Source organism: Gymnogyps californianus, chromosome 4 (assembly GCF_018139145.2).
Source record: "Gymnogyps californianus isolate 813 chromosome 4, ASM1813914v2, whole genome shotgun sequence".
Taxonomy (NCBI): Eukaryota; Metazoa; Chordata; class Aves; order Accipitriformes; family Cathartidae; genus Gymnogyps; species Gymnogyps californianus.
Window position 1 is genome coordinate 25,226,052 of NC_059474.1, and position 14,215 is coordinate 25,240,266.

Sequence of the window (14,215 nt, forward strand, 5' to 3'; positions counted from 1 at the left end):
ACATTTCCCTTCTTGTTACTCACAAAAACCAAATTGACAGTCACCCACTTTGCCTTCAATTTCAGTGAATATTCAACAAACAGGCTTTGAATGTTAAGAAACTTTGTTGTACAGAATTCTCCCAGGAAGAAGAGAGAAACTCATGCACTGACTGGCGAGTCCATCCCAACAGCTAGGTTTTCACATATTGGATATGAACAACAACTTTTTTACATATAATCTGCATCCTGAAATGATTGACAGGATGATTCAGGAAACAACTAGAGATAGCCAATCTATTTGAAAACAAAACAAATAGCCACCTCACAGACAAATAAAATCACAACATAAATAAGTATTAATTTTACGTTCAGATCCTTCAAGGACATGCCTAGGTCATTAATTAGTTCACTTTCAGTGCTAATAAATGCTACTTTTACTTTGAAAGTAAGTACTCATTTTTCACAGACAGAAATTAAGCATATGCTTAAATATAAACATTAAATTGCCAGCTACTGAGCAAAGCTTGAATTACCCTAGCCTTCATCTATCAAGACCTATGATGCCAAAATATATTGCTAGAATTGAATGTAAGAATTGATCAGAAAAAATTTTAAAGCCTTGCAGACCAGTACAGAATATACTCTACAGTAACATGTTGTTGTGGTTTGGCCCCAGCCAGCAACTAAGCACTACGCAGCCACTCACCCCTCCCCCCACCCAGTGGGATGGGGAGGATGATCGGGGGAAAAAAAAGTAAAACTCATGGGTTGAGATAAGAACGGTTTAATAACTGAAGTAAAATAAAATATAAAACTAACTAATAATAATAAAAATATAATAATAGTAATGAAAAGGAATATAACAAAAAAAAAAAGAAATAACACCCCAAAAAAGACAAGTGATGCACAGTGCAGTTGCTCACCACCCACTGACCAATGCCCCAGCAGCGATCCGCCCCTCCTGGCCAACTCCCCCCTGTTTATATACTGGGCATGACGTTCCATGGTATGGAATACCCCTGTGGCTAGTTCAGGTCAGCTGCCCCGGCTCTGCTCCCTCCCAGCTTCTTGCACACCTGCTTGCTGGCAGAGCATGGGAAACTGAAAAGTCCTTGGCTTAAGATAAGTGCTACTTAGCAACAACTAAAACATCAGCGTGTTATCAACAGTATTCTCACGCTGAATCCAAAACACAGCACTGTACCAGCTACTAAGAAGAAAATTAACTCTATCCCAGGTGAAACCATGACACATACAAACATTACTTAATGTTATAAATGTTAAAAGCTTTTAAAAGTTACATTCAATTTGAATGTATTTTTCAATGAAACTTCAAATCTGAAATTTTGACGTTTCATTGAAAACCCTAAACCAAAGTTTTCCACTGGAAATTTGAAGTTCCCAAACTAAAAATACAGGTTTACAGAACTACCTTAGTAATTCCAGCTTTATGAATTGTAGTTACTACATGAACTATGCTTTTCTCAATAAAATTCTGCAATCTCCTCTTCAGGAAGAGCAAAGGCGAAAGGTTGTGTGAGAACAAAAACTACATTTCTGGTCAAAATATTTTTGGTTTACAGCTAAAATATTTGAGTCAACCTGTTGAAACAAACAAACAACAACAAAAACCCCAGTTCACAACACCTTTACAACATTCCCACCTCACTGAAGATGGAAAAAACAGTTTCAACAGAAAATCTGTATCACTCCTGAATGACATATATTGTATGTAATTATTTTACACAACTTGCACTCTTGATGGGTAGCTGAAGGGACATTTGAGCATTCTAAAAAGTTAAACTGAAGGAGAACTGGTCCATAAATTACTCCTAATCACACTCTGCCAGCTGATGTTGATAGCTCTTGATCACAGTTATTTGCTCACACCATGCACAGGAGGCAACACTAGTCATTGCAATAGGATGCATTATGGAAGCTAAAATGGGAAGTATTTTCACTCAATTTTCATGAAATTTATCTTTCATACATTTTTACATAATTACATTGTCTTTGAAAAAAACACGCAACTGTTTTACTGTGGGATTCTGTAAAATTTTAACATTTCCTATAAACTACATGAGAAGAGTTATTGCACAGTTTCACATCTGGCTCATATTTTCCAAGGAACAATATTCATATACACTTGATATATAAACATATGAAGTACCTTTAATATCAGAAAGAACAATTGTGCCTTTAAAGAAGGATCCATTAGAAAACCTAATGACTATTTCTTTAATTAGACATACTTTTATGTATTAACTATGTCACAGTCACAATAACACAAAATTATGGGAATGCAAATCAATCATGTGCACAGGGCACTTGATAATTAAACATTTAATAACTACGTGCAAAGATTCCAACAGCAGCATGCCAAATTTGTCAACTCTAGCTATTAATTGTAAATTGCACCTTAACCTGCAAGATGCTGAGAGCCATCTGTGTGGGATTGTTTAAGTCATACTTGGGAGATCCTAAGCCTGATAGCCTCAGGTTTGAGCCTCAGTATGAAGCTGGAGCTCTGGGATGGAAGGGCTCTGGTTTTATTGAGTGCCTCTTCTAACTATTTGATGGTATTAACACACCTTGCATTTCGATGAAAATCTGTTGGTTGTGATATACAGAATATTCATCCCCACTGTTTTAAAATGCATTGAAGTTATACAGATTTACTTAGGAGAAACACTCATGAACATGTTTCACGTCCACTTCAGCAGAGCAATATATTAACATACTTTAAAGACATCAAATGTCTTTATTCAGGCCTATACAATAATTTCAAAAATAGACGAAAAACTTTCCAAAGATATTTCTAGCAACCACTTTTATCTGTGGATGGTGAACGAGAGAAAATAAACACTAAAACAGAACTGCAACATTTTCTGTATACAAAGAACTATGAAATTTATTTACTGTAGACCAAATTTCTGTTAATATCAAGGTTTCAACATGCTGTCTGGCATTTCTGACAAGTGTATGTGCAGGATCAAGAAGGGGGGGGGGGGGCGCGTTCCAAAGAAGTAACAATTTTCCTATGCACGGATTCGTTTCAAATACATATACACACATACTCACAAAATGAAAGAACTCCAAGAATCATAAAGCTAGTTCTAGTGCATTCCTCCCTTATGGTGTTGAAGGATTAATAGAAAACCTCAAACAGTGCCACAAACTAGGAGATGAGTAACTGCAATATTTGCAAATGGTGAGACTTGTATTTATTTCTTACTTTTTGTCAACAGCCTAGCCTGACAAGTAAATTAATTCCATGGTAAACTCCAATCCTTGCTGATGACCACCTGAGATGATACCAAAAAAATTTTTAGAAGTAAGGTGGATCTCAAAGCCTGCCTGCTTTCTCTTCAGATAAACAATTTGGATAAATGTTGGGTCTTGGAATCTGCACTGTGATAAGAAATTTCATTGCATGGACACATTTCAAAATTTCCTGGGCTGTCTGCAGTAGATGAAAGTGTATTTTTAACTGATGCATGGAACACAATATACATGAATATAGCATGATGCATTCTGCTAAGGCATACTTTTACTTCAATAATGAAAATATATTTGGTATGGATGAATGGAGGCAAAAATCCTTGCCTGCTGACAAAGGGCATTCTGTAAAACCTTGAACCTGCATATTCCCTCTACAACCAGTGGTGCTTAGTGGGTGTTTCTGAGGGCCTTCACATGGAGACCCAAGCAAGAGATGATTCCCTCCCTCTTTACTGGTCTATAACGGCACTAAATTATCCATCATCATCTTCTTTCTTTGAGAAGATAAAGAAGTGGGTATTTTCACCACACGGAAAAGACTGATCTTTTGCCTGATCATCTAAAGGACAAAAAACTTTTCCTCCAATAACGAAAACACAAGGTCCAGGCAGAAACCTGCCAGAAGAATGACTGAAGTCACAAGTGCCACATATCAGGTAAGGCCAACAGGTGGAATACTTTTCCTGAAATCACCCTGGAGTGCTGCCAGATAAAGAGTCTTGAGGTCAAATGGAAAGTAAGCAAGAACAAACCCATTGTACTGGCTAGAGCACACAGGAAGCATAACTGATTTCAGAGCTAGCTTTGAGCATGCTTAGTCACATTACCAGAGACTCTACTAACATTGAAAGGCAAAAAAGGTATTGTCTAAAAATTTTCATTGAAAGATGTTTGAATTTTTACTATCCCTATGTTAGATGCTGGGTTTCAGAATCTTACTGAGCTGCAGAATAGACTCTCTTTTATTCATTTTTCTGAGGAATTGATTTCTCCTGTTCGGCTGTTTTGAGAAACTATAAATAACTTTGGTTATTTGAGAGACTATACAGTTTAGGCTTTCTTGACCTAATATTTCTGCTGCCATTTCTTAAGCTATAGAGGCTAAAAGTGTGTGCTACTTGTACTCTCATGTCAGGTGAGCTTTTCACACAAATTTGATTTATATCAGACACCTAACTATTTGTGGTCTTTGTCACAACACACTCCTGAGCTGAAGTTAAACATTTCTATTTAACTGAGTGCTCCTCAATGTTATATGAATGTTATTTTTTGTTTGTTTTGCTCTCCCTCACCACAATCACTTTGCATAATGAGATGTGGCACTACTACAAGTTCAAACCCCAGCTTATGGACTGCATGAAAGAAACTGTCACTTGTAATCGTTATCAGTAAGGGGTTTTTTTTTCTGTGTTATGTGTAGCAATAACATTTTATTTGCCTGCTTCTATTATTCGCAGAGCTGGTAACTTAAGGTTGTGATAGTGCAATTCGTGATAATGCCTAGAGACATTTAGAGAATTCCATTCAAGGAAAACTCCATGATTATTTATTTGTCACTAATTCACTCGTGTCCAGAGGCAAAGAGCATGCTCAAGGAGAAAAAGAATAATTGCCCATTTTTTTCACAGGGTTGCAATAAGTCTCTTATATCAAATACTACCCTCATAACCATCTAACAGGCTTTATGTTGCTAACTAAACTATAACTTGAGATCTTTAGGATATTGAGGGCATAATAAAAAGAGGAAATATACAGCTTTCAGCTCATCATGAAGTTTCTCAATATCGTGGCTTTGTTTAGGACAATTGCTTGAATATGCATTTAGGACTGGCAGCAAGTCAACTATTTGTCCCTTAAGCTGAATAGGCACTTTGGCAAACTCCACCCCTCACAGCAAATGAGTTTTCAGAAATAGCCATTCTCCTTTAGGCAGACTAATTGGAACAGTGCCAAACTTGATACATCCTGAAAGAGGCTGAGAGACAGAGGGAAAAAAAGTGCAGAGGGGAGAAAACCAGGAAGAAAATATATAAAGGAAAGTAAGCATTAAAAAAAACACAATAAGTTCAATAATGGAGGCAGCAAGACAGAAGAATAGTGTAGTGTAGCACAAAAAATGTTCAGTTTATACGTTGCCTATCAGGTAGTGCTTGCATCACAATGCCTATTTCCACTCTGAGACTGGGTTTGCAGTTTCCTATACCTCTGGCAACGTTTTACTCTTCAGACTGAAATACTCCACTTTGAACTCTTCTTTTTGAGTCTGTATCCATACTTTCACTGGGCCTCTTTCTTCTATCCTGTTGACTATGAGAAAAATAGTAGGAGGACAACATAACAGTATGAGCCTTATTACATTCAGAAACTAGGTTAAAATTAGGCTCTAAATAAAATAAGCTTCTAACTTCTTTGCTATGAAGATTTTAGCCTTCTACAAAGTGGACAAAAAGCCAGACATTTTGCAAGTAGGGAATGGAGATACATTTGTGCCTTTATCCCCCTTATATGACATCAGCAACTTACAAGGAACCTATAAGAAGGTTTACACTCACACATGCACAGCACACACTTTTTAAAATTAAGAGACTTCTGATTTTATTCCTACAGAGTATGCTCCAGCTCCTCTGCATATTACTAGAATATGCCCACTCCATCTGATGAATGTTCCAGCGCAGGCTTGTGGAGACCAGAGGCCCTTGTCAATGGCCTGCCTTGGCTCCATGGAGACCCTCATGAATGGTCTCTGTGCTGATGCCAAGCACTGAACTCTAGCACTGGACATGAGACAAAGGATGCCCCTTCCATAGTTCCCTTCATGATGCTCAGGCTGCATGCAAGAGGAGTCTGTCTGTAAAGGGTGAGACGGAAGAACATAGATGGATTAGGAATTGCAGGCATTAAAGAGCAAGGGCTATAGAGAGAGCAACTAGCGAACTCAGACAGAACAAAAAGAGAGAAAATGAGGCAAGCGCAAAAGAGTGGAATGAAGATGAGACAAATGACTGCACAATAGTAAAACCATCTCTAGCTACATACTCAGTCCCAACTTCTAACAGAGTTTGCATTCAAAATTCCTGAGAAAGGCTATAACAGCTGAAGAATACGCTACATCTCCTCTAGGGGCTTGCTCTGGGTTTGTTTTTTTTTTTCTCTAAATAAAAGTAACATCTATGTGCCATGGACCTAAATATCTGAATTTCTTATGCATTATATCATTCCATGGAAATATTTCTCTTTTTAACTCTCCCTACTCTTTTCTACCACCTCATACATTATTTTTAAAGCAGCCTAGAGATGAAATCCTAAAACCTATGTCTGGCAGGAAAAATACTGCATCATTTAATAGCTTTTGCAAAGACACTGCAATGAATCTTATTTGGTCCATCTTAGCAACTAGATCAAAAGAAGTTTGATCAAATTTTCTTCTGCTATTTTCCAAAGTTTGGCTGCTTGGGTTTTTGATCTTAACAATTTGCATATGTCATTTCTTAGACTATGAAGGTGAACTGAGTGATTTGGCTACAGATTCCTGTTCAACTTTCTGTTTAGTGTCCACAAAGCACAATGTCTTTGGCTCACAGTCAAACAGGCTGTCTGGAAATTGCATTAAATACCCAGCTTTCTGAAATCTGGGTTCATCCAAATTCAATTTCTGAAATCTAATATGGCCTTGTCTCCCAGTTTCTTTAAAAAAAGAACCTAATGAAACCTTACATAGAAGCAGTAGAGTGCTGTGGAATGAAGTCATTACAATATTCAGGCTAAGATGCAGATTAAAAAGATTCATTCGCAATGTACATTAAACCCCAACCTCATTTTTACACTACACTTAGAGATTATTACACAAAAAATGTAATATATTAACTGCTGTTTTTTCTTTTTTTTTTTCTCTGAGGACATAGAGGAAGTGGAGCTGCACTTGATGCCCAGTCCTGTACATTTTTACTGTTCAGTGGATCAATATTCCTACTCTGCTTTCATGCCCCCCTTTCTTCCTTCACTAAAAACAGACCTTAAAAATTGGCCAATAAATATGCAAATTATTTGGTGTAGAAGGAAGGAAGCATGAAAAAAACTACTTACTAATTCACGTTGCTGGAATAGTGATGTAGCGTTACCAATCTCAAGAGGAAAATGGTAGCAGAAAGGAATTAGAATGGTCTTGATCACTGCTGGTCCACAGCAGGGTAGACACTAGGTACACTCCACTGTGCTGCAGCAAAATCAGACCCAGATCTGTGAGACATTTGTTGCAGAATGAGGAATGAAACTGAACGTTTCCCAAGTGAAAGAGAGAATGGAGGGTGAAGCTGATGGCCATGTCCTTTCCCATCCACAGGTCTATACTTAGACCTCAGCATTTTCCCTCTATGATAAAACACACAAAATCCCCAGAGAACTATGCTGGGGATTACACATATGATCAAAAGTTATGGATGGCCCTCCAAATTAATGAAAGGTAGGGAAGAATCCCTGTGGATGACTGAAACAGATAATTATTTAAGTTAAGCACAACACTGAGGCTAATCAGAAAGAAACTCAAAGTGATAGAAGGTCAGCTGAGCTTGATAGACCGATGGTGCTTTTTATTGGCTTACATCTCTCAATCACAATCTTATGGTTTCTAGGCAGCAAAATCTGGTCACATGTAATAGCCGTTTCCCTAGCATCTAGTCAGCCAGAAAAAACAGGTAACAGGTTTTAATAGGCAGAGATTTGCTTATGAAAGACAATTTCAGCTGCAATGCAGAGCTGGTATAGTTTATAGTTTTAAATCTGTGTCTGTTCAGGCTGGTGATCTCTTTGCTAGTTTTTCACACAGTATCCTTTATTTTGTTCCATTACTGCTATAACATTCTTTCAAATTGCTTTAAACAATCATTTAACAACAAGAAGGTATATTTATTGGCCTACTGGCTTACCTGCAGCGCATGTCCCAAATCTATTTGTAGATGAATTTCATGTCACTGAGTTGTCTGAATAACTGGTAATAACATGCCATAACTAGTAATAACATGCCAATCTACAATGTAGCCAGAAAAACCACTGAAATTACATGTTCTAAAGATACTCTCTAATAAAAAAAGTGGAAAGTCAAATAGCTAAAGACATAAAGAACAAGAAGTGACTGGAAGCACAGTTCAAATATTAGAGGATATGCTGCAAAATAAAACAAAATTAAAAGTAAAAGAAAAATCACTGTAATAGCAGAAAAAGAAATCATTGTCATAATAAAATTTGCATGTATATAAAATTCACATTCAAACTGAGCATAACAATTTTAAATTCCTTGTAGAATATCGGACAAGAGGTGCTCTTCAGGCTCCTGCTCTTTCTGGTACCACGGGGCAAAGATCTCCATAGTTAGTACCTGTGATCAGGGGCAAATCAGGAGAACAAAGGTGTTTTGCTTTCAGCTAGTAACACGGTTTACTAAACATGCCTGGTTAATTCTAATCTAAAACATGCCATTCCTCGGGGTCCCAGAGAAAGGTACAGAATTTAACAATGATGACTCAGAGGCAGAAAGACAGTCGCGGTGCCGGTTCAGGTATAACGATTACTGAGAGCCCTGCTAGTGCCAGTGAACATGCTCCATCTTTAGAAAACAACAAACATATCAGCAGCAACTGAGGCACCCAGCAAGCAATCAAACCATTTAAGAGAGTAACTTTCCTGCAAAGCGTTGTGGGGAAAGTCTGAATTCAGCAGTCAATATTTTTTGTCCTGCAGAAAGCCAAATTCAGAAGCAGTGGAGGGCTTAAACTGCAACTTTATTTTTCTTTAAGAAGATCAGCATTTGGTGGTTTTTATTCCAGCTGTTTTCTCATTTGTGTTAGTGTATTCAGAGTTCTTCCCCCAAGAAAAAGGAAACAAGTTTTTTCATCTACTGCAGAGAGCCCTGGCTGTTAGTAATACGCCAGAGCACAAGGAGGTGCAGCTCAAGCCTAATGCTACTCCGCAACAGAGTGAGAGAGCAGCATCCAGTCTATCACTTCACCTTCAGTATAAAGTGAATTCAGCTATGCCCTTTCCATAGTCACAGGTCTCCATCATACCTCAAAACCATCAAAGTGTTTCTTAAATTCGACTTATAAATAGAATAGCTAATGCAGATTCAGATTCCAATTCTGTAATTCCCTAATAAAGGCCAGTGTCTTGTTTAGAACAACACAGCATAACAAGCACTGTAGCCTAAAAACTAAACTAGACTGGCACAATATGATAGGGTATAACCCACAAAAAGTCATACTGCTGAAGAGAACTTACCTCCCAGTGCCCTTCACAACACATGCTATACACAACAGTCACTACTGGAGTACCGCCAGGTCACCTCAGAAAACCAGGCAACATCCTACTAAGCCATCAAAACACACAAACATATAAACAGCATCCACAATTAAGAATGCCAGTGTGACAGCTAATCATTCAAAATGACAATGAAAAGATGCAGAATAAGTATTGGCCAAAGCTTCTATTATAAACTGCTGAAGGAAATGCAGATGGAAGGATAAATAACTTGGCAGCTTGTTTCTAAATCCCAGCAATATTTTGGGAGAAGTTGTTGCAGGAACGTGTTTCTTAAACTGAATTTTAGACATGCTAGCTATATCTCCAGTGACCTAACTGACAGAAGTTATTTTACAATGGCTATAATATGTTGAGTATTGAGATTCATTTCTCTTCCCTTCTGTACTTAGAACTGTTACAGATCTGCACCATCAGCACCAATGACAAGCTCTGGGCTTGCTCTGTCTATGGTCTCAGAGCACTGTGATCTAGTTTGGTGCTCTGCTATCTGAGCGTTTATATGGTAAATGGAAATAAGGTCTTAATGTTGATAAGAAAGAATCATCATTAAAGTTGTGCAATAATAAGTAAGCATAATGTAGCAATGTGCATAAATAGACTTAAAATATATATAAAAAAATAAGAATGTTTTTCCTTACTCACAAAAATAAAAAATTTAAACAACAGATTGGATGTTTTTGTTGATGTCTCAAGAACCATCAAAGATTTTCAGAAAAACAACTTTCTTCAGAACTCATCATTCAAAATCTGTAAACAAAAATGTTGACAGATATAAAAGGTCAAAATGTTTTTCTCTGAGAACAGTTAGAAAGAAAAGATACAACTGACAAAGGCACAAGATTAAATTGCAGAGACACCCTTGTGCGAGCAGAAATCAATCCACCCTTTCAGAGCATATTGCCACATTTCTGCTTTTCATGCTTGAGAGCCAAAAACCCAGCATATTTTAATTAAACTGCATTTAGCCTCAGAAAGGGAGTAAAATAAATGTAACAACAGCTCCAAAGGATCAGCTTTAGTAAAAATTTTCACAGCAAGTAGACTGAGATGGGCAAGAAGTTGGAAGGGGGCACAGCCAGGACAGCTCACCTGATTTGGCCAAAGGGATATTCCCTAACATGTAACATCATGCTCAACAATAAACACTGGTGCAGAGGAAGAGGCAAGGGGGGCAGCTTCCAAGGTGGCCATTGCTCAGAGACTGGCAGGGCATTGCTCAGTTTATGGGAGGTGGTGAGTGATTGCCTTTGCATCACTTAGGTTTTTTCTGCCCTTTCCTTCACTTTATTAAACTGTTTTTATCTCAGCCCACAGGTTTTCTCACTTCTGCCATTCCTACTCTCTCCACTGTCCTGCTGGGGAGGTGGGGTAGGGAGGAACGAATGGCTCTGTGGGTACTTAGCTGCTGGCTGGGGTCAACCCACAACACAGGTGAACATAGCTACACCTTGTCTCCCTACATACTTTAGTAAAGGTCATTGAAATAACTTTTTTACTATGTAGTCATACAGGAAACATAAACTTCCCAAATGTCTTTTACCATTTGCCTGTTTTCTTCTTTTATTTGGGGGTGGTGGGGTGTTGTTTTGTTTTAAGAATTCTTGTACAATTCTGTAAGGTCATTATTAAGTATACACATGTGATACCTTTAGGTTATAAAAAAAGTATGATGAAACTGCAAATGAAACAAAATTTTCACCGGAAAATGCTGTTTCATTGAACCAGATGTACTTCTCTTCAGCTATTACAGGTGAATTTTCTGTTGCGCTCTCCAAGGTAGGGAGGGGATTTCTGAATCTCATCTCCACTGAGTCCAGTCATATTCTGCACCACACCCCAGCTATTAGAGTTTCCAAACTAGAGATTCACAGGCAGTTAAATCAGTTGAATTTGTTTTGTTTTCATTTGTTGAAATTTAGCTAAGCAGCTGTGGGATTGTGGGACATTTTATTTTTGAAACAGTAAATGCTCACATTCCCCCGGTGAGACTGTCAGAATTTCCAGTTTATGTGAGTGGGTAGGTAGAAATGACCTATGGATGAGTTGGGACTGAAACCAAAATTTCATTTAAAAACAAAAATAAATTCCCATGGACTAGAAAAATACTTTTATTCACTCATCTTTATAATTAAAGTGCCAAAATTCAAAATTCAGGCTCCTTTTGCATATATAGCACAATACCACCTTTACTTGCATGTGCTTACAGCAGTCTCAAATAAGAATCAAGCTTAATTTCTGTACAAAGGATGAACAGCTTTACAGTTCCTATATCTTTTTTTGAAATCAGGATTAAAAAAAAAAAAATCTGAGATTGGATCTGAGCTTGGAAGAAACTGTTTCCTTAGGAAGCAGCTGACAACTTATGCAGCCTTGACACCTATTTTGGGTAGTGTAAAGGAGGCTAACTGCTACTCTGCTGACTTCATTAGGAGCAGGGAACATTCTCCTGCAGGATCAGAGCTTGTGTGACAAACAGCAAAAATGCAAGCCCTGGTCATCAGCCTTTTCACAGAAAAAGGAGAAACAGAAAAGCTTCCAGGAGTATAATAGTATGGTTTCAGCTTGAAGCATGCTGCAAGAACTGACTTAAACACTCGTTTTTATATGTGCATCTTCATTAAAACGAAAGCATTAATTCTGCACAGTTTAGCTCGTAATACCAATCATTTCATTGGTAGGCTTTTTCATTCTCACAGAAAGTGAAGAAGTCCCCAGGTGTTAACTGTATTCATAGGTCAAAATGCAGTAATTTAAAAGGTAATCTTTTGTACCTTATCAGTACTCCACAATAGACACTTAATAATATGCCTGATCAGAAATGGATTTTAACCTCAGAATTAGTTAGGCTCTAAAATTCTTCAGTGAATAATTTAGGATTTTCAATTCCTTCCTTACCACATAACAGCTACTCATTAAATAGTTACGTTTTTCACAGATAGACATAGTATATAATGGGGTTAGGGACTCGGGGACAAAGCAAGAAAAACATTTGAGAGTCTAAATCTCACTGAATTCACTCCTGAAACCAAAACTGCAGCCCTCCACTATCTCAGTTACTTCCTAACCCCAAAGCATCCCATCCCCATAGGCATTTTATATCTCAGCATGAAATTTCCACCAATGCTTACAGCTTTGCTGGTGGGAAAGTCCAGAATCACCTCCATCTTGCAAGCAGCTTGGTGCTGAACCATTGGCTCAGTTCTGTCAGGACCCAGGAGCACAGTGAGGGTATCACCTGGAGGGTTTTTTCTGGTGGGCGTTTCGCTCGTATAACAGGTGATAAATCAGTCTACTGGTGGGAGATGGAGAGTGATTGTCTTTGCATCACTTGTGGGGTTTTTTTTCTTCACTTATTAAACTGTCTTAGTCTTGACCCATGAGTATTTCTTGCTTGTGCCCTTCCATTTCTCTCCCCCATCCCGTGGGGGCAGGGGTAGGGGGGTAAGCAGTTGACTGGGTGGGGGCTTAGCTGCTGGCTGGGCTCAACCCACCACAGCAAAAGATATTTAACATTTTAAAGTGTATTACCACAATCCTCAAGTCATCGAAGCAAAAGACAAAGGACTTTATTCTGACTTCAGAACTTCAGACTGGTAGGTAACAGAGTAAATTTCTTCTGTGCTTACCCCAGTGCATATACTATAGCAGAGTGGCGTTTAAAAAAAAATAATTTCACTGACACTGAAGCTAGCTTCCATCTGCCTCACATTGCAGTTATTCTATCTGTCCTTGGGGTATGATTTCCAAAAACACATCTGACTGTAGCATTTGAAGCTCACAAATAACAGGACACCTATACCAGGGCCCAGAAAAGATTCCAGACCTTAAACCAAAAAGTGCAGTCCTCAAACTGCTGCCGAGCTTGTTGCCACATGCTTTTTTGCCATCCGAATGGTGCTTCAGAGCAAGTCCACAATTGCTGCCACACAAGAAAGCCAAACAACTTAGTTCCCATCTTGGGCTGATGACTAAAAGACACTATTCACAGTCAGCAGTTATCCAGCCTGTATCTCCTGAGAAGTCCAGTCTGAGAAGGAGAGTCAGTAATAATGCTGGGCAGAGTGTGTTCAGCACAAAACACAGCAGCTACAGTGATCTTCGCAGAAACTCAAGCTCAGCCTGTAGACATTCAAAGCCTCTCTTCCAGCCTTTCAGAATAGCACCTTAACCATCCTGAGCTCCTTGGTAAAGAGAAAAACCTCGTCTCCTGCACCGCCCTGCAGCAGAGACATCTCCTTTGCCCTCTGTGCTGGTTTCAGCTGGGATAGAGTTAATTTTCTTCACAGTAGCTAGTATGGGGCCATGTTTTGGATTTGTGCTGGAAACAGTGTTGATAATACAGGGATGTTTTTGTTATTGCTGAGCAGTGCTTACACAGAGCCAAGGCCTTCTCTGCTTCTCACACCACCCCACCAGCGAGGAGGCTGGGGGTGCACAAGAAGCTGGGAGGGGACACAGCTGGGACAGCTGACCCCAACTGACCAAAGAGATATCCCAGACCATAGGATGTCATGCTCAGCAATAAAAAGCTCGGGGAAGAAGAAGGAAGGGGGGGACGTTCAGAGTGATGGCATTTGTCTTCCCAAGTAACCGTTACGCGTGATGGAGCCCTGCTTTCCTGGAGATGGCTGAACACCTGC